The sequence below is a fragment of the Nicotiana attenuata genome, chromosome 5, assembly GCF_001879085.1.
Source record: "Nicotiana attenuata strain UT chromosome 5, NIATTr2, whole genome shotgun sequence".
NCBI classification, from domain to species: Eukaryota; Viridiplantae; Streptophyta; class Magnoliopsida; order Solanales; family Solanaceae; genus Nicotiana; species Nicotiana attenuata.
In genome coordinates this window covers 20,292,066-20,316,191 of record NC_031993.1, presented here as the reverse complement: position 1 = coordinate 20,316,191, position 24,126 = coordinate 20,292,066, and positions in this window count along the sequence as shown.

Sequence of the window (24,126 nt, the reverse complement as noted above, 5' to 3'; positions counted from 1 at the left end):
CTTATAAGCTTATAAGTAACAGGGCCAAAAGTTTTTAAGTTAGGACCCTTATATGACTTTCCAGGGGTAAACTTCACAATGATCATATAATTATAACTTTTTTTTACTAAAGTTATATAACTATGTTTTCTCACACAAAAATTAATGATCCAACTCAACCTGACCCCCCGACCAATAACCATATATATAAATTAAAATAATACTAAAAGTGAATCCTTCAAAATACGATATCTCTATCTTTTATTTTTCTTTTCAAGATATTCATACAAATAGGTTGAATTTTCTTTTAAGTGCTCTCTAATTATACCTTTTTTTTAGTGTCAGAATCTCATGCATTTCAAACTAAGTTTTTTGTGAGGGAAGAATTCACTTATAGTATTATTTTAATTTATATAAATGGTTGGGACAGGTTTTGCCGGGTCAATCCTATTTTTAGGGGAAAAATATAAAATTGATCAGTCAGCCTAATTGCATTCGCTAACCAAAAAATATATAGATATATTTTATCGCCTATTTTTTTAGAGTGGTTAAAATAAATATTTTCACTATTTAATTAGGTAATTATTTATTACATTGAAAATAAAATAAAAGAACCCGGAATAAGAAAATTGTATGAGTTAGTGATAATATTATGATTTTAATTTGTGTGAGAAAACAAAGATATATAACTTTTATAAAAAAGAGTCATAGTTATATGACCATTTGTAAAATTTACCAAACTTTTCAGCTTACAAACCCTTGGTTTGGTCGTATTTTATTTTGTTTTCCCTTATATTTTCTTATGATCCCCAAAGTACTCTTCAGTATGCCAAAAAGAAAGATTAGAAATTCTTTCCATCTCCTCTCTACTTTCTCTCTGTAGAAACTCTAAGGAGTTTGTTATGCGATGATTAGTAATGAAGAAATTGCTATACATTGATTACATACTTTAAAAGGGCATCTTTTTTATTTTTTAAATAGTTAATCATCACAATTCTAATACATGTATTATTTGTTTCATCTTCTATCACGCACAAAATAATATATAAATTTACGCATAATTTAATACTGGGTATTATTTAATATCGACAACCAAATACTCATTAGTTCGTACTTATGCACGATTAATTTTTCTTATGCGGTCAACTACACATCGTATATTATCTTATGCGGGATTATTATTTCAATATCACAAACCAAATGAACCCTAAATTTTTGCTGATTTTTCTCTTGATTCTTGATAGTATTCATGTTCGCCAATAAATAAAGCAAACAGACACAAGGAGCCAACAAATATACAACGAGATTAAAGAGAAAAGTAGGGAAGAAAAATTGTACGGAAGGAACATCTAGGCATGCAAGCTTTAGCAATACAAATGAGATCACAAATTACACTATAAAACTAGTAACAAAGTATGAAATTCGATATTATAATAAAGTAGTAGGGGATCAACGAAAGCAATTAGTTAACAAAACCTGTCCTCGTTCATACTACATAAGGAGTATAAATTCTCTTTTCTATGTAAAGTGAATGATTAGTTTCTTCCTTAAGTGAATGTGACTCATTTCTCTTCATGTCACTTTTCGTGATTGTTTCTGGCTTTCTCCGACAACAATAATAATATACTCAATATAAATCCATAAATGGGATCCGAAAAAAAATATTATTCCTGACTTCTTACATTAGAAAATATCTGATAAACATATCATTCTTAGTGCATCAATTATAGCAAAATGTAACGACCCGACCGGTTGTTTTGAACTCTAGCGCGTCGTTCGGCGGTTTTAGGCCATGAGCAGCTTCACTTCGGGTATTATGACTTGTACGCGTGGTCGGAATCAGAATTTCGGAAGTTCAGAGTAGATTTGGAAAGAAAATTCTCATTTCGGAAGCCTTAAGTTGGAAGAATTGACTAAGGTTGGATTTTGAGTAAACGACATAGGAATCGGGATTTGAAGGTTCCAACAGGTTTGTATGATGATTTTGGACTTGGACGTATGTCCGGATCAGGTTTTGGATGACCCGGGAGCGTTTCGGCGCCTATTGTGGAAGTTAGCATTTTAGAAGAATTTTATAAATTTGGGTTGAAGTGCATTGCAATGTTATCGATGTTCGTTTGGGATTCCGACCCAGAGAATAGCTCCGTATGGTGATTCTGGTATTGGGAGCACGCCCGGATGTGGATTTGGAGGTCCGTAGGTCATTTCGGGGTCATTTGGCGAAAGATAGAAATTTGAAGGTTTTTGAGGAGTTTGACCGGAAGTGGACTTATTGATATCGAGGTCGGATTTCGATTCCGGAAGTTGCAGTAGGTCTGTAATGTTAAATGTGACTTGTGTGCAAAATTTGAGGTCAATCGGACATGATTTGATAGGTTTCGGCATCGAACGAAGAAGTTCGAAGTTCTAAAGTTCATAAAGCTTGAATTGGGGTGCGATTCATGATTTCGACGTTGTTTGATGTGATATAAGGTCTCGAGCAGGTCCGCGTTATATTTTGGAACATGTTGGTATAATTGGATGGGGTCCCGGGGGACTTGGATGGATTTTGGGTGATTAACGGATCGAATTTGGAATTTGAAGAAGAATTGAGGCAGCTGATATCTGGTGTAACCACACCTGCGAGGTTTTGGCCGCAGGTGCGGAGCCGTAGAAGCGGCCTAGGAGTCGCAGAAGTGGAGCTGGGCAGTTAGGGGAAGGACCGCAGGTGCGGAGTGTTGGCCGCATCTGCGCAAGCGCAGAAGTGAAGAGGTTGAGTGAAGAAGCGGAAGAAGGCGCAGAAGTGGGAGGGGGTCTCGCACCTATGAAGCTGTAGGTGCGATTATTGTTCCGCAGGTGCGGAAGTGGCGCTGGGCAGTCAGGTTTCTTTAAAAACGGGGATTTGGCCAATTTTTCCCATTCTCTCTTGGTTGGGCGATTTTTGGAGGGCTTCAAGTGGGGTTTTTTCATCATCTCTGTCAAGGTAAGTTAATCCCATCTCTTGCGAGTTAAAGACATAGTTTTATTATGGATTCAAGCATGAAAATTGGTAGAAATTTGGGATTTTGAAGAAAAATCTAGAAATTGATATTTTTGAATTTTGATCACGAATTTGAGCATGGAGTTGGAAATAAATTATATATTTGAGTGCGTGAGGTTATGGGTAAAGTTTATTTTTAAAAATTTTCGGAATCCGGGCACGTGGTCCTGAGGGGGATTTTTATCGACTTTCCGAATGGAGTTGGAAATTGTTGTAAATAGGATTATAATGAGTATTTGAGTATATATTTGTGGATTTGCTCATTTATTGACTAGTGAGCGTTGGGCATTGATTTGAGTTGCTTGAGTGACTTCGGAGCGAGGTAAGTCTCCTTTCTAACCTTGTAAGAGGGAATTAACCCCATAGGTAAAATAACTCAATATGTGCTTCTATTTGTGGGGGCTACGTACGCACTAGGTGACGAGAGCCCATGTGTAGCTACTATTATGCTTAAGCCCGGGTAGTCTAGGACCCAAAAGCATGCTATACTTGCGATGTTTGTAACCTTATTGTCAATTTAAATTGCTTAAATCATATCGAACTTGGTAAATGAATTTCTAAAAGGTTAAACTTCATTTTCTTAACCGTTAAAAGAGGATTGCCATTTCCTTGAATAATTTCTCCTTGATGAATTCTTGATTGACTGTTTGATTGTGTTTTCCTTTTGTGGAGCAGGTCGAACGCCTTGGCAGATTAAATAGATGCATCTATGATTCGCGCCGTTCGACCCTCTACAGTGCACAATTTGAATATTATGTTGGATCGGGCGGCACGACCTCGGCATGATTTGCACATGACTTTATTGATTATTTTGGAATTATTGATAATTGCTGTGGCCTCATTGGCCGGAGATATAGATTGTTAAAAGATGAAAATAAATTTGGAAATCTCCTATTAACAAAAGAATCGTTTACTTGCTTCATGTTATTGAGTTTACAACCGTCTTATAAAATCCATGATTAATCATATTATCGGTATGTATTGTTGGCCATAGTAAGTGTCGGAGTCGACCTCTCATCACTACTTCTTCGAGATTAGACTGGATACTTACTGGGTACGCGTTGTTTTCGTACTCATACTACACTTGCTGTACATTTTGTTATACAGGCACATGTATTGCTGGTGGCCTAGTGGGCGTAGCGGCATGGTTGACATAGGAACTTAGGTGGGCAGCATTTCATATTACGACCCGCAGCCAGCAGAGTCTCCTTTAGAGTATTTAAATTTTCTTTCCTGTCCAAATTTGTATTCCGGACAGTTGCTGTATTTTATTTTATTTCTTAATAAATGCTCATGCACTTGTAACACCGGGTTCTTGGATGATTATGAGATATTCAGTATTAAAATTGGAAAACATTATTATTTATTCTGTAAAGTTCATCTATTACTAGTTTAATTGGAGGAAAACTATAATTTCAGAAATATTAAAATGAGAGCCAAAGTAATTATTTATTGTCGGCTTGCCTGACAGCGGTGTCCGGCGCCATCACGACCTTTAATGGATTTTGGATCGTGACAACATGGTATCAGAGCACTAGGTTCACATAGGTCTCACGAGCCATGAGCAAGTCTAGTAGAGTCTTGCGGACCGGTATGGAGATGTCTGTACTTATTTTCGAGAGGCTACAGGGCTGTTAGGAGAACTTCCCTTATTGATTCCTCATCGTGCGATTTGATTCCTTTGAGGCTTATGCCTTTGTTTCTTTCCTATTCAGTCTTATGCGACGTGAAGCGCTTGTTATAAATCAGGAATTGAGGAATTGTAATAGTACTACAAATGTGGTGCAGGGTGTTTTTCCTTGCATATCTGATTGGGCTATTGTCGCCGTCTTGCGAAAAGCCGTTCTGTCGTTTCAGCTCAGTATCAACACTACCTAAGGTTTAAGACTTGGCACTAATTGTTATGATGATTTGTGCGTTGCTATCACACAGTGTTGGTGTTGTGGTTGGATGCTTGTATGTGCGTCGAAGCAGTGAATGACTTGGAAAGAGGTTTACTCAGTGCATGATTCAGAGATTTAGTATTTTATTTTCGGCGGAGGAAAGGCAATCGGACTATGAATGTTCAGGTTTGGGTTGACGGAGTAACAAGACCTGGCATTTTCAAGCGTGGTGGAATGTTCATCTGTGGTGTGGTGTCGTCGCCCTTGATTGAATGTGTTAAGTTTGTCGGTGTTATGGTCTTCGTCAAATCTCCCTTGAGGCAGGGTAGTGTGAAATAGCACCGGAGAAACGGATAGCAGGATCGCGGTGTGTGGTGGTTTAGGATCGAATCGGTGTTCCTGGTGTTGATGGCTCGAAAAAGATGATCTTCGGAAAGGTTTAAAGTTAGTAGCGATCTTTTGGTTCAAGTTCTACAGAGATAGATTTTAATTTAAGGCAACAACTGGGCAGCGAAGGATGAGAAAGGACATGTGGGAGGTGTCTTGTGGTGGTTAAATGTCTAGAAGACTAAGTGTGAGAAACGGGAGTCGAGTAGTTGCTTAAATGAGAGGGTTTGAGCAAAGTGAGAAAGTGGCTGAGTAGCATATGGGTTATGTGGTAGGATAGCTGCACGCATTGAGGAAATTTTAGAGTGATTTGGGATTTCATGGTGGACAGTGACTAGGTCTACGGACTTAATTTTGAATATGGCTATTATACGGGGGAGAGTGGATACGACAGAAAGGAGTTGCTCGATAGGAAGACTTTGGATTGGAATGTATTGTCGCACCTTTAGTTGATGTCCATGAGGAGTGACCGGACTTGTAAAGCTGGTGAATAAGCACAGGCTCAGGATGAGTTACTGATTTTGTAGTAATTATACCCAGTGCAGCGTCGTTGGAAGATGTCGGCATGTAATTTTCACAGGTGGGTTATTTCCTGTGAGCAGGTTAGTGGTCGTGCGGTGTTGACAAAGCTTCTACAGAGGATTTTACTGGCTACCCGGTAAGAGGTCAAATATGTAAATGTGACTAGTGATTCAGAGTGTTCACGAAATGTTAACAGAAGGAATTTCGAGGAATTTGGCGGGTTGATTGTGCAAGATCATGTCAACGATGAAAGAAGAGTCTTGGTGGGTTCCAGGTTATGCAAGGGTAGCTTCAAGCTAAGTGGGAGAGCCCCACCGCCTACAATTGGTTTGTATGATTATCTGCTTGTGAGTTTTCTGGTTATCGACATATTGATAGGTTATTACAACTAAGGAAAAAGAACATCAGTGGTGATTTGAGCAAAGGATTTGAGAGATGTGTGCATTAATTGGCCTTAACGATTCGTGTTCAGGCTTTGGAAAGACTAAGGATTTATGCTTCGTGTAGAGGCGATTCACAAGGAAGGTGATACAGCCGGGTGCTTCCTTGAGAGAGTGTTCATGTGCTAGCAGAGCCTTGGAGTTGACTATATTTGGGACCAAGTCAGAGTGGGCGACTCTCAGTAACGTTCCTAGTGGATTCAAAGGTTAAAGTGTGGTGCCTAAGGATTTCGAGTCTTAGTATGGTTGAGTATCGAGCTTCTGCAGCGGATTATTGTGAGCACGTGATTTTTGCCCGACTAAAATATTCCTACAAAGTTCATAAAATAGGATTTTTCTAATTATCTTAATTATTATAGAATTTTAGGAATTTCTGGTTGTTTGCATTTAGCAGCATGTTTAACATTCTAAAATCGTGAGAAAATACCAAAAAATGTTCCACATTTTTCATTGCATAGCATTTCTAGATTTTAATTGCATTTAGGACTTAATTGCATGAGTTAATTGCATCAATAAACGAAAAATCAAAAAATATATATATTGGTTCGTTCTTGCACTTTAGTTTTAATTGCAAATTAGTAATTTTTCTTTCATTAGTTTTTAGTTAATTAATTATTTTAATGTTAGAAATAGAAAATTATTTTAATTCTACATATTAGGTTTTATTTAGGACTTAGTTTAGGATTTTAATTAATTCTATGGGTTTTAAATCAAGAAAAAAGAAAAAAAAAGAGAGAAAGAAGAGGAAAATTCTGTTGGGTCCTAAATTTGGGCCAAACAATTTCTGAGCCCAAAAATTACCCCATCCGCCAGGCCCAATTAACCCAGAATCGGTCAGGCTCGCCTCTAATCACCCAAACGACGTCGTTCAGTAGCGTTCGATCTCGCCCGTTGATTCCATCAGATCGGACGGCCCTAAACTAACCTTTCCCCTCCTTTAAAACTGTCCGAACGAGACGCCCCCCTAAGCCCCAAAACTCCCTCAGTCTCTCATCTTTCCCATCCCTAAAGAACCCTAGCCGCCGGAAATCGCCTTCCGACGGTGCCGCCCTAAACCGCCGCCCTAAACCGCCACCCTAAATACCTCCAAATTAGCCCAACTCTTCACCAAACAATCCCCGTCCCCTCCCCTTTCCAAGCCCCCTAACATCATCTCTCAAATCTTCGTAGATTGTTCCGATTTTCAGATCAAAAGTTCGCAGAAATCATACTCTGTTTCCTTGCTTATTTTTTTAATACCTTTGGTCAATTTGGCTCGAACTTGCGTGAATCTACTTCGCTTGACAAGAAAAGTCGATTTACGCTGGTTTGGCTCTTTTCAAACCATCAAAATCCTGCCACCACCATAGAAGTTGGTCTCGCTGTTTCCTTGTGCTGGCTTATGGTAGACATCGTCACGTATACTAGTGGCTACGCCTCGGGTGTGGGCTAATGCTCATGTAACGATGCCGGCTGTTAGCCGGACATCTTTTCTTTTGAGGCAGCTTCGTAGTCAGTGGGTAATCTTCCCTTCCGTTCTTTCATAATTATTTTGTTTTGCTTAGTTGTATGGTTTACTGATAGGATGGTTGTTAGTTTTGATGGGTTGCATTACATGCCATGGTTTAGTTTTAGGTTAATTACAGTGTATTTTGGTTATGCTTAGTTGAATTCGTTAGGTCATCATCTGAATGATCTATTTAATGAGGTTTAGCAGTTTTCCCTTTTGTGAAAGTCGTTTATTGTGATAGGTTCTTTAACGATCTTTGTTTCCGCCTCATTTCAAATCTGATTCATGCTTAATTTATTCAGGGTTAGGGTTAGTTTAGATTTTAAATGTTAAAATACTTCGTCCACTAGGTTTAAATGCACAATGTTTTGCTTCTTTTGATCTTTGCTTTGTTCTGATTTTTGCCCTGTTTTTGTTTGTCCTAGTTTGTAAATTATTGGGAACTTGTAGGAGTTAATTGAATTAAGGGATTCTAGGAGGGTCTTAGAAGTGTTTTTTTAGAAAAGAAAATATCTGGAAAATGGGAGAAGCTTCTAGAAGGGACAACTGTCCAGAAGTTGTTAACAAAAGATGCTGAAAAACTGGACAACTGTCCATTTTTTCTGTTTTTAAAAGATGCTAATTCGCTAAATTCAAGGAGGCTGGCAGATTCTCTGACTCTCTTTTATTCCTCACAAGGGCACACACCTCACATTCTATAAAAAGGGAGTGATATTCCTTCATTAGGAGGATCATCTGCACTCTCACTAAGAAAAAAAGCAGAAACAAAAACGGAAAAGCTAATAAAAATTTTTCAAAGGCTGCTCCAATTTTACTGTTTCCTAGTGCATTTTCTGGGCTTGGAAGTTTCTGAATCTCAACATAATGGGCTGTTGACTACTCTTTAGCTGTTCTTGCTCAATCAAGCTCTATTTGGTCTCAAGTTAGGCCTTTATTTGGTCATCTTTCCTTCTATTTGTCCTTGCTGATAGGTACGTAATCTATCTTCTTTTTGGATTTCATTAAATATAGACTCAAAGATATGATTTGCTCCAGCTATACCTCTCATTAGACTTTGTGCATCAAATATGTGTGGTTTTTCTTATTTGCTATCAAATCTATCTACTGCTTGCTTCATATCATGGTACATGAGTTCTATTTCAGGCTGTGATTACTGATTGGGCTGCTGTAGATCTAGTTAAGATATGTTATTTGATTTCCAGTTGAAATAAGCTAGTATAAGTTTAATTCGTGAATGAAGTAAGCTTGATCGGTATCTTAGCATCTGCAAGTTTTCTTTAAAAAGCTGAATTCGAGCGTGAGTTGATTGCTTTCAGGGATCTGATCTGATAGGAATGTTGTTGCGAAGTCTTTAATAGTAAGTAGTAGTATGAGCATGATTTGAGTTAATGACATGAACTTACAAGCAATAATATGATTAATTCTGGTGTTTTGAATTACTGTTGGTTCCAGTTTGTTTGCTGCTGTAAATTTGTGATGCTTGGGATTTAGTAAACCTTTAGTTCTTTAAAACAAACATCGGAATAAGTTATTGGTATGTCTTTTCTATGATTTTCCCTTGGTATGTTGAAATCCTAGAAAGTTAATATCATTTGAATCCTAAGCCGTTGTTTCATTTGTTTCAATTATGATAAATTGGATGCAGATTTGCAAGTTAGCTCTGTAGCTATACTTGTAAATGCAATATTGTTTTTTTGGGAATTGCAAAGTCACATGGGTTGGAATTGATTGTCTCAGCAGAAGATCGGGAGTTTTATTTTTCTTGGAGCCACAATTGATAAATAGCTAGATAAAAGGATTGATAATGTCACGACCCAAATCCCGCACTGGTCGTGATGGCGCCTCTCGTGAAGACGAGGCCAGCCAACTAACCCAACTTATCATTTTAGAATAGTTAACATTAATAAGCAACTTTAATATATTTTAAATAACCACAGTCTATCAAAAGGTCTCTTTAATAAGTGCAGAATAAAACCCAAACACAGCCCAAACCGGGGTGTCACAAGTCACGAGCATCTATCAGAGTATACATACAACTACAAGACCTAAAATATACAAGCCGGAATAATGAACCAAAAGAGAGAAAAAATGGTGCTGCGAACGCAGGCAGTCACCTCGCTACTCCTATAGCTCTACCTCCGATCAACCAAAACCCGCTACCGGGTGATCAATACCTGCATCTGCACGCGAGGTGCAGGGAGTAAAGTGAGTACTCCAACTCAGTGAGTAATAAGGGTAAATAACAACTGAGCAGTAAGAAATCACGTAAAGCAAACCATCATGCTATATAGGGGCGGTGAAAAACCCTTTGAGAAAAGCAGTGAAGCTGTAAAACCTTTAGAAATATCTTAGCTCAGTTTAAAACCTCTTTTGAAAACGATCTTTTCAGCGATAACGCAAATGGATGCCAAAAACAAATAGTGCAGATAAACACAGAAGTCCGTCTCTCGGGCACCACACTCGGTTATCAGATAATACCAGAACAACAGGTAAATATTGCAAGAAAAAGCACAACAACATATAATGGCAGACAAATGAAATAAGGTAAACACATCAAATAGTACTAGTACCGCTGCGGCATGCAGCCCGCTCCACATATCGCTGCGGCGTGCAGCCCGATCCATTTATCGTCGATGGCGCTAACTAGGGGTGTGCAGACTCCGGGAGGGGCCCCTTACGGCCCAAGCGCAATAATAAGCCATATCGTGGCATCAACTAGGCCTCACCCTCATATCAATATCAATAACATACCGCTGCGGCGCCCAGCCCGATCCCCTACTCAGTCCAAAATCACATAAGCCTCTCGGGCACATTAATATAGAAACATTTAGCCCAAACTTCATTTAAAAATATTAATTAAGTTTCTAGTTTGAGAAAATTGGCTGAGTTTGCAAAACAGTATTAAATTCTAGGACTGAGTTCAATGATATGTAGAAATGGTAAGAAACCATTAATAACAATCCCTGAAGGATTCAATCAATTGGCACGAAGCCCAAATATAGCAATCAACTCAATTAAAATGGTAATAAGTGAATTTGTGTCAAATACGCAGTATATTGATCTACCGGGACGGACCAAGTCACAATCCCCAACGGTGCTCTACCCCACGCTCGCTACCCGGCGTGCAAGTCACCTCAATATAGCACTACGATGTGCAAATCCGGGGTTTCAAACCCTCAGAATGTCATTTACAATCATTACTCACCTCGAACCGGCGAAATCTCTAGATCGCGATGCCTTGCCCCTCAAATCTAAGGGAACAAAGCCCAAGCGAAAATAATCTATTACGGGCACAAACCCCGAAATTACCAAAACCCGAGCCCCGGGCCCACTTTTCGAAACTAAAAATTTCCACATTAATAGATTCCTTATCTCCTCACGAGTTCATACATACCAAAAGTTCTCAAATACGACCTCAAATGGTCCCTCAAATCCCCAAATCAAATTTCAAATCCCTAGGCCTCAAACCTTCGGATTTCACCCCAAAAACAAGTAATCTAGTCAGGATATTTGATGATAATCCCATATTATTGACTAACAATGACCGCAAGTGACTTATCTCTAGTTTTCACATGAATTCTTACTCAACAATCACCCAAAAACGAAATTGAAGATTAGGGTATAGAACCTTACCTCTTTGATGAAGAACTTGAGGGATTTCTTGTTGGATTTCAAGGATTGGACAACATTTTTTGATGAACAAGGCACTTGAGCTTCTTCCTCTCTCTAGAATTGCTCTTCCCTCTCTCTAAAAGCTCTAGAAAACCCTAAAATAACAAATCCCAAACGAGTTAAATGAAATGGGGTTCGGGTCTTAAAAACCCGTCTTTGTACTGCCACGCCGCATGGGGCGCCGCGGTAGTGTAAAATTCTGTGCTACTTTTGGTAATTTGGTCATAACTTCTTGTAGGAGTGTCCGAATGACGAACGGTTTGAAGAGGTAGAAACTAGATTCGAAAATCTTTCATTTGATAGGTTGTTCATCACATAAATCCTTATATTTATTCAGATATTCTTGTCCAAAGTTTGGTCTTGTGCTGCTCATTCGAAACTTTCGTCTAAAATGAAACTTTTCAACTTGGCTTGGACTTAGGCCTCTCCTTAGACCCCAAATCACTTATAATATGCCCCGTAAACTTATTATCATATCCAATCGATATCCATCATATTAATAGTCCTCGTTCGCAGACAAAATAATATAATTAGCGCACATCAATTTTTTTTAATAGCACTTCAAAAATTTTCCGGGGCGTTACATTCCACTTAGGATCATTCGTCCTCAAATGAGAAGTAGAGTCCGCTCCCAAACACATAACATCAATTAAACTTGTTCCAATCATCAAAACACCTCAAACAACATCAAAACCATCAATTCACATCGAATTCAAACCTAAGTTCTTCTAAAATTTTCGAAACACGCATTTGATCAAACACCCAACCAAATCACCTCCGAATGACTTAAAATTTTACACACACATCCCAAATCACATAACGAAGCCACAACAACTTTCGGAATTCCATTCCGACCCTCGGATCAAAATCTCACCTATCAACCGGAAATCGCCAAAATACTAACTTTGCCAATTCAGGCCTAATTCTACACCGGACTTCCAAAACCTATTCCGATCACGCTCCTAAGTCACAATTCACCTAAAGAAGCTAACCAAATCATAAAAACTCCGATCCGAGCTCATATACAAATAAGTCAACTCTTGGTCAAGCCTTTCAAATTCAAAGCTTTCAACTGAAACTGTTCTTTCGAATTCATTCCAAATTTTCCTGAAAACCAAAACCAACGATCTACATTTGTCATGATACATAACACAGAGCAAGTCATGCCCGAGAACTGGCGATCAAAGTGCAAAAGCTCAAAACGACCGGCTGGGTCGTTACATCCTCCCCCACTTAAACACACGTTCGTCCTCGAACTTACCCAGAGTTGTTCTAAAAGCCAACCAATCGCTGAATAACCTTACCATGCATATACCCAGGGGTGATCCCACGTCACCCTAACTCATATAGGTCCGATAACACATTTTAACCAAAATCACACAATCCAGTCTAGCCCATAATTCATAGAACCATATTTCACTATCATACACGAGATCAGAACCTCACATCTATATTCAGAATAAGTCCGAACCAGCTGTAATAACCCATACCTGCAACCTCAGGTGCAATTATATGATATACCACATAACTCATATACCAAACCATCTGAGGATAACATGAAAAATTTATCTCCCTTCCGATCCACAGACATCTATGCACCCAACTAGTCAAGAACTTCCATTGATCCCATCTAGAAGAAAAATCATTACACATCCCATGCCTCTCATATTCATAGAAAATGCACCTCTCCAACCACGGTAGAAATCAACAAGAACTCTCCCAATTTCGTTTGCACGAATTAAACTGCCAGGACTAAATCCTTCCAACTAGGCCAAGCTAAGCAAGCCATCAAAACCTATGAGCATTGCTGCGAAATACCTGTAAGAACCCATTACCTCGAACACATACAAAGAATTGATCATATCCTTACCATGCCGATTCTGTCTACTATCAAGCTACTCCATCTATCTAAATTTCCTTCTGATTCTTTTTCAACTTGATGCTCCCTCTTGCTGTAGTACCACAATCTCTCAATCCAGGTTTACCTCACGAGACCCAAACATAACTCCACGCTGTCTAAGGCCCATAAGCCGCTGAATACCCTCTCAAGTATTCCCATAAACACCACATTCCAGAATACTTTACTCTGAAGAACTTCCTGCGAATCTAAGTCTGTTACCTTTACCTTCCTTTACTGATACATAGAATCCCATAATTCACATAGAAGTACCACAAGTCTTGACCCCTTCCAATAAAAATGACAGTTTCTAACCACCTACACAACCTTAAGATACCCGATTGTTCCCTGTAGAATCTTGAACACATTATAACCATTCTCGAAAGTCATTCACTCTTTATTCAAACTGCAACTTACCTGACCTAACGAACAAAACCACCCGTGTCTCATTGGCACTCCTATACCGCAAAATGAAATCCTCATCCCAATACACCCAAGCAACTTTCTGCTCTATGCGTCGAGCATTCTTTACCAACAACACTCTAGACATCTCATGATTCTCATACCCTATGAAGCATAATAAAACCTTTGTCAAAATTTTCCTTCACTCTAGCCATAACTAATTCACTCGCATGCCCAAACTGGAACCAACATAGAACCTAACCGTGCAATCAACTGCTCACAGCAGACTTCCCCACTTGGCTCGAAGCCATAGATCAAGACACACTCAACAACTCATAACACTTTTACTCTATTGATGCCACAATACCATAGTGAGATTAAACTCAAATCATTTATAAGTTTGTGAAAACACAGGTCATCCAGTGCTGTAATCTTCTGCAAATCTCGCATTCATCCCCGCATCAGTTGCGTCCACTCTCTTAAGCGACCCGAAATTTAAAATTTCAACACGTACCCTTCAATTACACATGAGATCTTCTAACATACACATAAGGATCATACCACTTAAGAACACTCCGCAAGAGATAACCCACCTGCTTCGCCTCACTATAACATTTCCGTACACCTTCCACCGTCATACACATTACACAGCCACTTAGTCTTCCTAGGTCTGAACTCATACCGCAACATGACATTTGCTTCACCCCCAACTAGGAGACACGAAAAGATTCCTCACACGCCCATAACTCAGGGCTACACATCCAATCATAATGGAAATCATACGCTTAATAGTTCATCTATCATCCCGTTGGCCTTCCTCGTCACTTCCATGTTACATAAATACATCCCGCAGTACTAACATACTCATCACATGGCTATTCAACCGTCACTTCCACTAATAGGGACACTGCCGAACACATAAGTTCAAAACACTTACTCACACGATCAACACCTCAGTGCTTAAGCCATAGGCAAAGATCCGGCCTCAAGTCCTCCAGACTGGCCCAACATCAAACTCACAGAGATCACATCTCGCCCCTTGATCGGGGAATCACAAGCCATCGAGGCACATCTGATACTGAGCGCTCATGCGCACATACGAACGCGTGGAAGGAATTTAAAGAGTTACTTTTCAAGCTGAATCAAGGACGCACGATAAGAATTCAAGAAGGTAAAAGTTTTCCTAAGGTTCCGCAGCCTCTCGAGGATAAATACAGACGTCTCCGTACCGATCCGCGAGACTCTACTAAACCTGCTCATGACTCGTGAGACCTATGTAACCTAGGCTCTGATACCAACTTGTCACGACCCAAACCCCGCACTGGTCGTGATGGCGCCTCTCGTGAAGACGAGGCCAGCCAACTAATCCAACTCGTCTTTTTAAAAATAGTTAAACATGAATAAAAAGATTAAATATGACTTAATAATATTAATTAGCGGAAATACAACCCACCACAGCCCTAATCGGGGTGTCACAAGTCACGAGCATCTATCAGAGTATACATACAACTACAAGACCTAAAATATACAAGCCGGAATAATGAACCAAAAGAGAGAAAAAAAATGGTGCTGCGAAAGCAAGCAGTCACCTCGCTACTCCTATAGCTCTGCCTCTGATCAGCCAAAACCCGCTACAGGGTGATCAATACCTGCATCTGCCCGCGAAGTGCAGGGAGTAAAGTGAGTACTTCAACTCAGTGAGTAATAAGGGTAAATAACAACTGAGCAGTAAGAAATCACGTAAAGCAAAACATCATGCTATATAGGGGCAGTGAAAAAACCCTTTGAGAAAAGCAGTGAAGCTGTAAAACCTTTAGAATATCTTAGCTCAGTTTAAAACCTCTTTTGAAAATGATCTTTTCAGCGGTAACGCAAATGAATGCCAAAAACAAATAGTGCAGATAAGCACAGAAGTCCTTCTCTCGGGCACCACACTCGGTTATCAGATAATACCAGAACAACAGGTAAATATTGCAAGAAGAAGCACAAACAATATATAATGGCAGAAAAAAGAAATAAGGTAAACACATCAAACAGTACTAGTACCGCTGCGGCGTGCAGCCCGCTCCACATATCGCTGCGGCATGCAGCCCGATCCATTTATCGTCGACGGCGCTCACTGGGGTGTGCACACTCCGGGAGGGGCCCCTTACGGCCCAAGTGAAATATCAAGCCATCTCGTGGCATCAAATCTAGGCACTCGGCCTCATATCAGTATCAGTATATTACTGCTGCAGCGTGCAGCCCGATCCAAAGTATCCTCACAAATACAGGCCCTCGGCCTTACTCAGTCAACAAGGTCACATAAGCCACTCGGGCAATAGTAAAACATGATGCTCAGCCCAAAATATTTTTGGAATTATCATTTCGAGTGTTTAAGGCATAATAAACTTGGTTGAGTTTTAAAACAGTGGAAAATACATGACTGAGTTCTAATATATAATTAAATCAGTGAGGAATTATCAACAACAATCCCCGAAGGGTTCAAATAGTTGGCACGAAGCCCAAATATGGCAATCAGCCCAAATTATGATGATAGCAAGTAATTTCAGTCAAATACGCAGTAATTTCATCAATCGGGACGGACCAAGTCACAATCCCCAACGGTGCTCTACCCCACGCTCGCTATCCGGCGTGCAAGTCACCTCAATATAGCACTACGATGTGCAAATCCGAGGTTTCAAACCCTCAGGATGTCATTTACAATCATTACTCGCCTCGAACCGGCGAATTCTCTAGCTCGCGACGCCTTTGCCCCTCAAACCGGCCTCCAGGCGCGTTGAATCTATCCAAAATCAGAGCGAATACATTACAACATGCCAAAGGAACAATACCCAATCGAAAACAATCGAAAAATATTAAAGATCCCGAAATTGACAAAACCCGAGTCCCGGGCCCACTTCTCGAAACTCAGAAATTTTCTCATTAATAGATTCCTTATCTCCTCACGAGTTCATACATACCAAAAGTTCTCAAATCCGACCTCAAATGGTCCCTCAAATCCCCAAATCAAATTTCAAATCCCTAGGCCCCAAACCTTCGGATTTCACCCCAAAAACAAGTAATCTAGTCAGGATATTTGATGATAATCCCATATTATTGACTAACAATGACCGCAAGTGACTTATTTCTAGTTTTCACATGAATTTTTACTCAACAATCACCCAAAAAACGAAATTGAAGATTAGGGTATAGAACCTTACCTCTTTGATGAAGAACTTGAGGGATTTCTTGTTGGATTTCAAGGATTGGACAACATTTTTTGATGAACAAGGCACTTGAGCTTCTTCCTCTCTCTAGAATTGCTCTTCCCTCTCTCTAAAAGCTCCAGAAAACCCCAAAATAACAAACCCCAAATGAGTTAAATGAAATGGGGTTCAGGTCTTAAAAACCCGTTTTTGTACTGCCACGCCGCATGGGGCAACGCATGGGGCGCCGCGGTAGTGTAAAATTCTGTGCTGCTTTTGGTAATTTGGTCATAACTTCTTGTAGGAGTGTCCGAATGAAGAACGGTTTGAAGCGGTAGAAACTAGATTCGAAAATCTTTCATTTGATAGGTTGTTCATCACACAAATCTTTATATTTGTTCAGATATTCTTGTCCAAAGTTTGGTCTTGTGCTGCTCATTCGAAACTTTCGTCAAAAATGAAACTTTTCAACTTGGCTTGGACTTAGGCCTCTCTTTAGACCCCAAATCACATATAATATGCCCCGTACACTTATTATCATATCCAATTGATATCCATCATATTAATAGTCCTCGTTCGCAGAAAAAATAATATAATTAGCGCACATCAATTTTCTTAATAGCACTTCAAAATTTTCCGGGGTGTTACACTACAACAGGCCCAAATACACCTGGAAAATCCAGGCCTTCAACCTATAACATCTCCAAGGGTTATTTTCATAGATACACAATAACCAGTGGTGAATGATTCACCCATAGCACACAGAACCCAAATCTCTAGTGTGTTAGAGTTCCCAAGGGCTTCGAGAATCCAGGGCAACGCTCACACTAGAGAACAAATGCTCAGAAACAGTTCAGGAGATTAGGAACCAAACCCTAGTGTGTCAGAGTTCACATAGGTCTCACCTGGACCCTGAGCAGTGCTCACATTGGGGAGGTCAAGGACAGAACCTAAAGGACCTAAGAATGGGGATTCCGGACAGCATAAGCAGCACATAAAAGGAGGCAATGGCTAAGGGGCAGATTTAAAAGACCTACTTGATTTTAGAAAGACAACATAACAGAGTTCAGAACACAGGGTAGCAAGACTTGAACACACAGGCAGAATTACATTGAAAGATCTAAAAAAATAAGTTGGCAAGATTTGCAAAGTTCTTCATGCATAGTTACTTAATAAGTTAAAGCCTGAAAGGTCTAATTAGGCTAAGTGTACATGCTGGTATTAAGGACAAGTTGTGCTTACTCATAAATAGTATTCAAACATGGCAGGAAAACATAAATCTGATAAGTACCCTAGAGTTAATCAATTACTTGAAAGAGTATGGATTAAAGACATGCTAGAGAACACATTATCAGGGCACATAAGTGACAGAAAAGGACTCAAAACTGATCAAACATATCAAGACAAACTTAGAATAGGTGAACTTATAGATATTCTAGTGTTACCCTAAGAGATTACTAAAAGTTCAAGACAAGTGCAAAATTAACAAGACTGCATACAGGAAACAAATTAGAAGGCATTATGCTAAACATTTAAGAGGATTCATATTATTCAAACAAACAGTCTCAGAACTAACAGTGTTAATTAGAGAACTAAAGGGACTCGAACAAGCATGGAATTGACAGAATCATGCTCAAAAAATAAACTTTAAACACATTGAATCATAGACACAGGTCACAGATGCATAAGAATAAAATGACAAAGGTACAGTAACTCACCAGTTAGACAAGAAAGCAAGAATAACACCACAATGGTCGAGAATCCAGAATATTTGGCCTTGGCTTTCAGCCGGCCAAAACCAGAGATAGAACGAGATAGCAAAGAGAGCACATAGCCAACTCTCAAGTTTTTTTTTTTGAGATTACAGTGATTCTAGGTCTGTCCTAAAGGGGAAAAGGGAGGGGTTTATATAGTGACAAAGATCGAGCAAATAAATAAGGAAAAGTGTAAATCAAACACAAATAAGGAAGTATCATCATGCAGAATCAAATAAAACCGGATTTAGGGAAAAGGAAATAAGCAAACCCTAATTTTATGAAAACAAAATATTGACAGAATATTCACACACAAAGATAAATAGAGACACAAATAACACCATAATCAGTGAGTCGAAACGATTAAGCAAATAAGATCTGAAAATTCTAACTCTTAAGGCAAGTGAAAAGAAATCAGCAGAATCTAAACAAGGAAAATCAAAATCACACATAATAGGAAGAATATTGACAAGAAAATACCCAAAATCGAGGACTCGAACCAATTTTGGTTCGTTTTGAAGAAAATCTGTGAACCCTAGTTTTAGGGTAAGTCATAATCATCAAAATATAGACACAATCGAACTCACACGGTGTAGAATAAACGCGTGTAGACGGAATATCGTCCAGATTCAAGAAATGGACAGAATCGGAGTAGTAGTACTTGCCATGTTTAGGCAAGTACTAAGTGATACCATAGAGAATCAATTAGTAGCGGAAATATACAGATATAATAAGCAAATATGAAGGAAATCCCATTAGAAGAGGGATTAGGAGAGGGGATTTGGGGTGTGATGGCTAGGGTTAGGGTTCTTTAGAAGGGAGGGAGTTGAGAGAATTTGGCGACGGCGGGTGAGAGGGAATGGGGGGAATTAGGGTTTGGGGGTTAGTATTAAAAGGGTAGGTTAATAGGGGGTGTTGATCTTAGGATATCAACGGCCATGGTTTAATAAGTGAGCAGGGCAGGTTGGTTAAATGGGTCGCGACCGGATTGGAGTAACTGGGTCATTGGTTTTGGGTTGGGGTTATTGGGTTAGGCATTTTAGGTGTTGGGCTGGGTAATTTGGGGTGGTTTGGGTAGCCTAGGTCCGAAAATAGGAGGAATTTAGGGTTATTAATTAAATACCCATTTTTAGTTAATAAATATAATTTGTAAAAATGATAAATAAAATTGGAAAAATGTTATTTGTGCATAAAAATGGTTAGCAACAATTATTCAACACTATAAAAATATAAAAAGTTGTTTTGCATAAAAAAAAAGTAGTTACAAGTGTATATGGGCTATTATTATAAATTGTGCAATTTTAGCCTTAAAAATGCAAGTGTAATTATTATAAATGCACCAAAATATTTAAAACTTAATATGGATATAAATGATGAAGTTAGATGATAAAATCATCATAAAATTATTTGTGATGCAATTAATGATTGTTTATTTAATAAAAAACGAGAATAAATTGATTTAAAATCTTTAATATTATGGAAAAATTTGGAAAGATACTTGTATGTGTTTATGAATCAAATGATGATGCATATGCACTCTTTTTAAAGCATATATGTATATTTAAAATATATGAGGAAAAAATTGGGCATCAACAGCTGCCCCTCTTTACCCGGGAAGGATGAAAGAGTTGTCAGCTAAATAAATGATGACCAATTTTGACCGAACGGGGTAATTTGAAAGATATAGGCCGCACTCTGGCTTCTGAGCTGCCTACATATCCCTGGTCTTTTAGGAATCAGGCTGTGTGTAGTTCTGGATCCAGCGGTGGAATAAGCCGATGGAGTTATTGTCAGAACGAACAAAATATTCTGGACAGGATGGATCGGGATTTGAAAATGGTTGTGGATACTTGAATAGATGTCGGATGAGAATGGGTAACGGACGATGATCGGATACGTTTGAAATAATTTGAGGGATATGAACGTTGAATGGAAACCGGAGCGAAGGTTGCTCCCGTTAGGAGACCGGTTGCTTATTGGATTACTTGCAAACTCAGAATACGATTGCATGCAAGTATATATGGATTATTGCGTAAACTTAAACATGATGCAAATTCCCTTTGGACCATGAAGTTTGTCTTTGGACGGTGAGGATGACATCCTTAGACCATGATGTCCCGGGCCATGAATTATGCGGTAAGGGATTCGAAGGCCATGAAATGACGTTCTCGGGACATGAAGATGGTGCCTCCGAACCATGATGCCTTTGAATAATGATGTGCAAGATCGGGAGGTCCTCAGGCCATGGCATGGTGTCTTCCGGCTATGAGGATGATGCCTTCGGACTATGAAGCCTTTGGACAAGTTGGCTATATATCGGCCTATGAGATGCAGAGACATGATGCCAGAGATAATAACAAGATAGAGCTTAGTCTCGCGTAGAGTTTGGGGCAGAGCTTAGCCCCGAGAGAGGAAAATAATGTAAGGCTTATAATAGAGCAATATTTATGCAAAGGAGACAGTGCTTAGTCTCATGCAAGGTTTGGGGACAGTGCTTAGTCCCATGTAAGGAGAAGGCGATGCCTAGCCTTATGAAGATAGGGAGGCAGGGCTTAGCCTCATGCAAGGATCGAGACAGTGCTTAGTCTCATGCAAGGAGAAGGCAGTGCTTAGCCTTATGCAGATTGGGAGGCAGGGCTTAGTCTCATGCAAGGATCAAGACAGTGCTTAGTCTCGTTCAGGGAGAAGGCAGTGCTTAGCCTTATGCAAATAGAGAGGCAGGGCTTAGACTCATGCAAAAATTGAGACTATGCTTATTCTCATGCAACGGGAAGGCAATGCTTGGGCTTATGCAAATAGGGAGGTTGGGTTTAGCCTTATGCAAGGATCGAGACAGTGCTTAGTCATATGCAGGGAGAAGGCAGTGCTTAGCCTTATGCAAATAGAGAGGCAGGGCTTAGCCTCATGCAAGAATTGAGACAATGCTTAGTCTCATGCAAGGAGAAGGCAGTGCTTAGCCTTATGCAAATAGAGAGGCAGGGCTTAGCCTCATGCAAGAATTGAGACAGTGCTTAGTCTCATGCAAATGTAAGAGTAAGAGCGAAGTATTCTTAGCTGGAAATATGTTTATGTATGGTGATTCTGTTGTTGTGATGGTGCTTATGGTGATGACCTATTCCTGCAGCCAAAAAAAATTTGTGAGTTTTGCGGGGGAGGTTGGTTCGTGACTTTGTCTGCTTGCTTTGCTCCACTCTGCCTGAGGGTCCTGTTCAAGTCACCATGGGTAGCACTTGGCTAAAAATAAAGTTTCTTTTCAAAAGTATGCGTGTATGGTTTTCAAAAACATAGTAATATGCAAATTACGAAATCAATTAGATGAACCGGTGACTGTGACGTTATTAGAGACATTGCAACCCCCTTGCAATAGTGTCACGACCCGGATTTTTCCACCATCGGAGTCGTGATGGCGCCTACTCGTGGTAGCTAGGCAAGCCAACTTATTTAGCTTCCCATCACTAAGCAATTATTTTTAACAGTTTATAGCATCAATGTAGAACATGCAATTTAATAATAATAATAGCGGAAGTCTAATTTATAAGTCTGAATCAAAACGCGGAATAGTCAACAATAGCCTCTACCCAAGATTTGGTGTCACATTACTCACGAACCACTAAGAATAAACTAAATACAAAGGTCTGAAAGAAATATAACAGCTGTCTGTCTCGAAAACAATGAGGCAACAATCAAAAGGAAAACATAAAGAAGAGACGCCGGGCCTGCGGACGCCTGCAAGGCTACCTCAGTCTCGTGAATAGGAAAGTCTGCTCCCGAACTACTGCTGCTGCTGCTCCTCAAAACCTGGACCTGTGCAAAAATGCACAAAAGTGTAGCATCAGCACACCCGACCCCATGTGCTGGTAAGTGTCTAGCCTAACCCCGGCGAAGTAGTGACGAGGATAGACTCGACATCACATAAACCTGTGCAGTTATAACTATACAGCGGGAATCGAATACCAAGTAATTAACAACATGGGAGGGGAGACATGCTATGGGGAGATACAATATTAACAGTAACCCAGAGTAATAAACTTAAGCAACTTAGATCCACCATAACAAGGAATCAATACTCAATATAAACACAGGGCATCAAATAACTGTTGCGGCGTGCAACCCGCTCCATAATTACCATTGTTGCGACGTGCAACCCGCTCCACAAATACCACTGTTTCGGCATGCAACCCGACCCTCACATTTTATTGTTGCGGCGTGCAACCCGATCCTCAATATCATTGTTGCGGCGTGCAACCCGACCCTCACATATTATTGTTGCGGCGTGCAACCCGATCCTCAATATCATTGTTGTGGCGTGCAACTCGACCCTCACATATTATTGTTGCGGCGTGCAACCCGATCCTCAATATCATTGTTGCGGCGCGCAACCCGACCCTCACATATTATTGTTGCGGCGTGCAACCCGCTCCACCAAGATCATATTTCCTCATCCAAACCACAGTCACAAATATGGGGCAAGAGAGTAAATAAACTATAATGAAAATCCCGACAAGGGAATACACATGACAAACAACTTAATAATCTCAGTATCCCGGCAAGGGAGAGGAAAAAAAACCAACAACAGAATCAACAAAACGTCCGGCACGGGAATAACCAGTAACTCTTTCCCTTTCTTTCTTTTCTTACTCCACGATATCACTGGAGCCCAAGCTCCAAGAAATTCTTATCTCATATTCCGTCACGAACAACAATATAACGACATTCCAGTGAGGGAACAAAACATCATCTCTAACCACCACATTAGTTCCAACATCTAACCACCACAGCTATAACCAACCTATTACCACACTTGACCACCTCAGCTATATCTAACCGACTACCACACCCAACCACCCCATCTATAACTATAGTCATCATACGACACAAGGAAAACATTAACCTAAGCGACCCTAGTATCCGTTAAGAATACAATGCAGAGGAATCACAACCCAACAAATAGCCCGCCAAGAGGGCAACATAATAATCTCTCCTCTTTCTCACTTTTACTTCAAAATTCTTTTTACAACTCGAGCAGATGCTCCAGAGGTTCAATTATCACTTATACTTTCGCAATTCGTTCTACAACTGGAGCCGACGCTCCTCAATGAATCAAGTCATTTCATATACTTTCAATATTCGTATCACAGTTCGAGCCAATGCTCCCAGGAATCTAATTATCATATCACCATTCACATGTTATTCACAACATATAGAAATACTCCAATAAACATGAATTCCACAATCAGTTCATGATGATCACATTATAAGGACTCACGGTCATGCTAGACACCAATGTATAGATACTCGTCACCATGCTTATACATCGTACTTGATCACATAGCAATTAGCAACAAGACTCAACTCCTATTCCCTCAAGCTAGAGTTAAACCAAACACTTACCTCAAAGCCTTGAAATCCACTTAATCCTCAACTATTGCTTTACCTCGCGGTTCCACCTCCAATTCGCTCGAATCTAATCACAAATTGCTCAATTACTTTAATA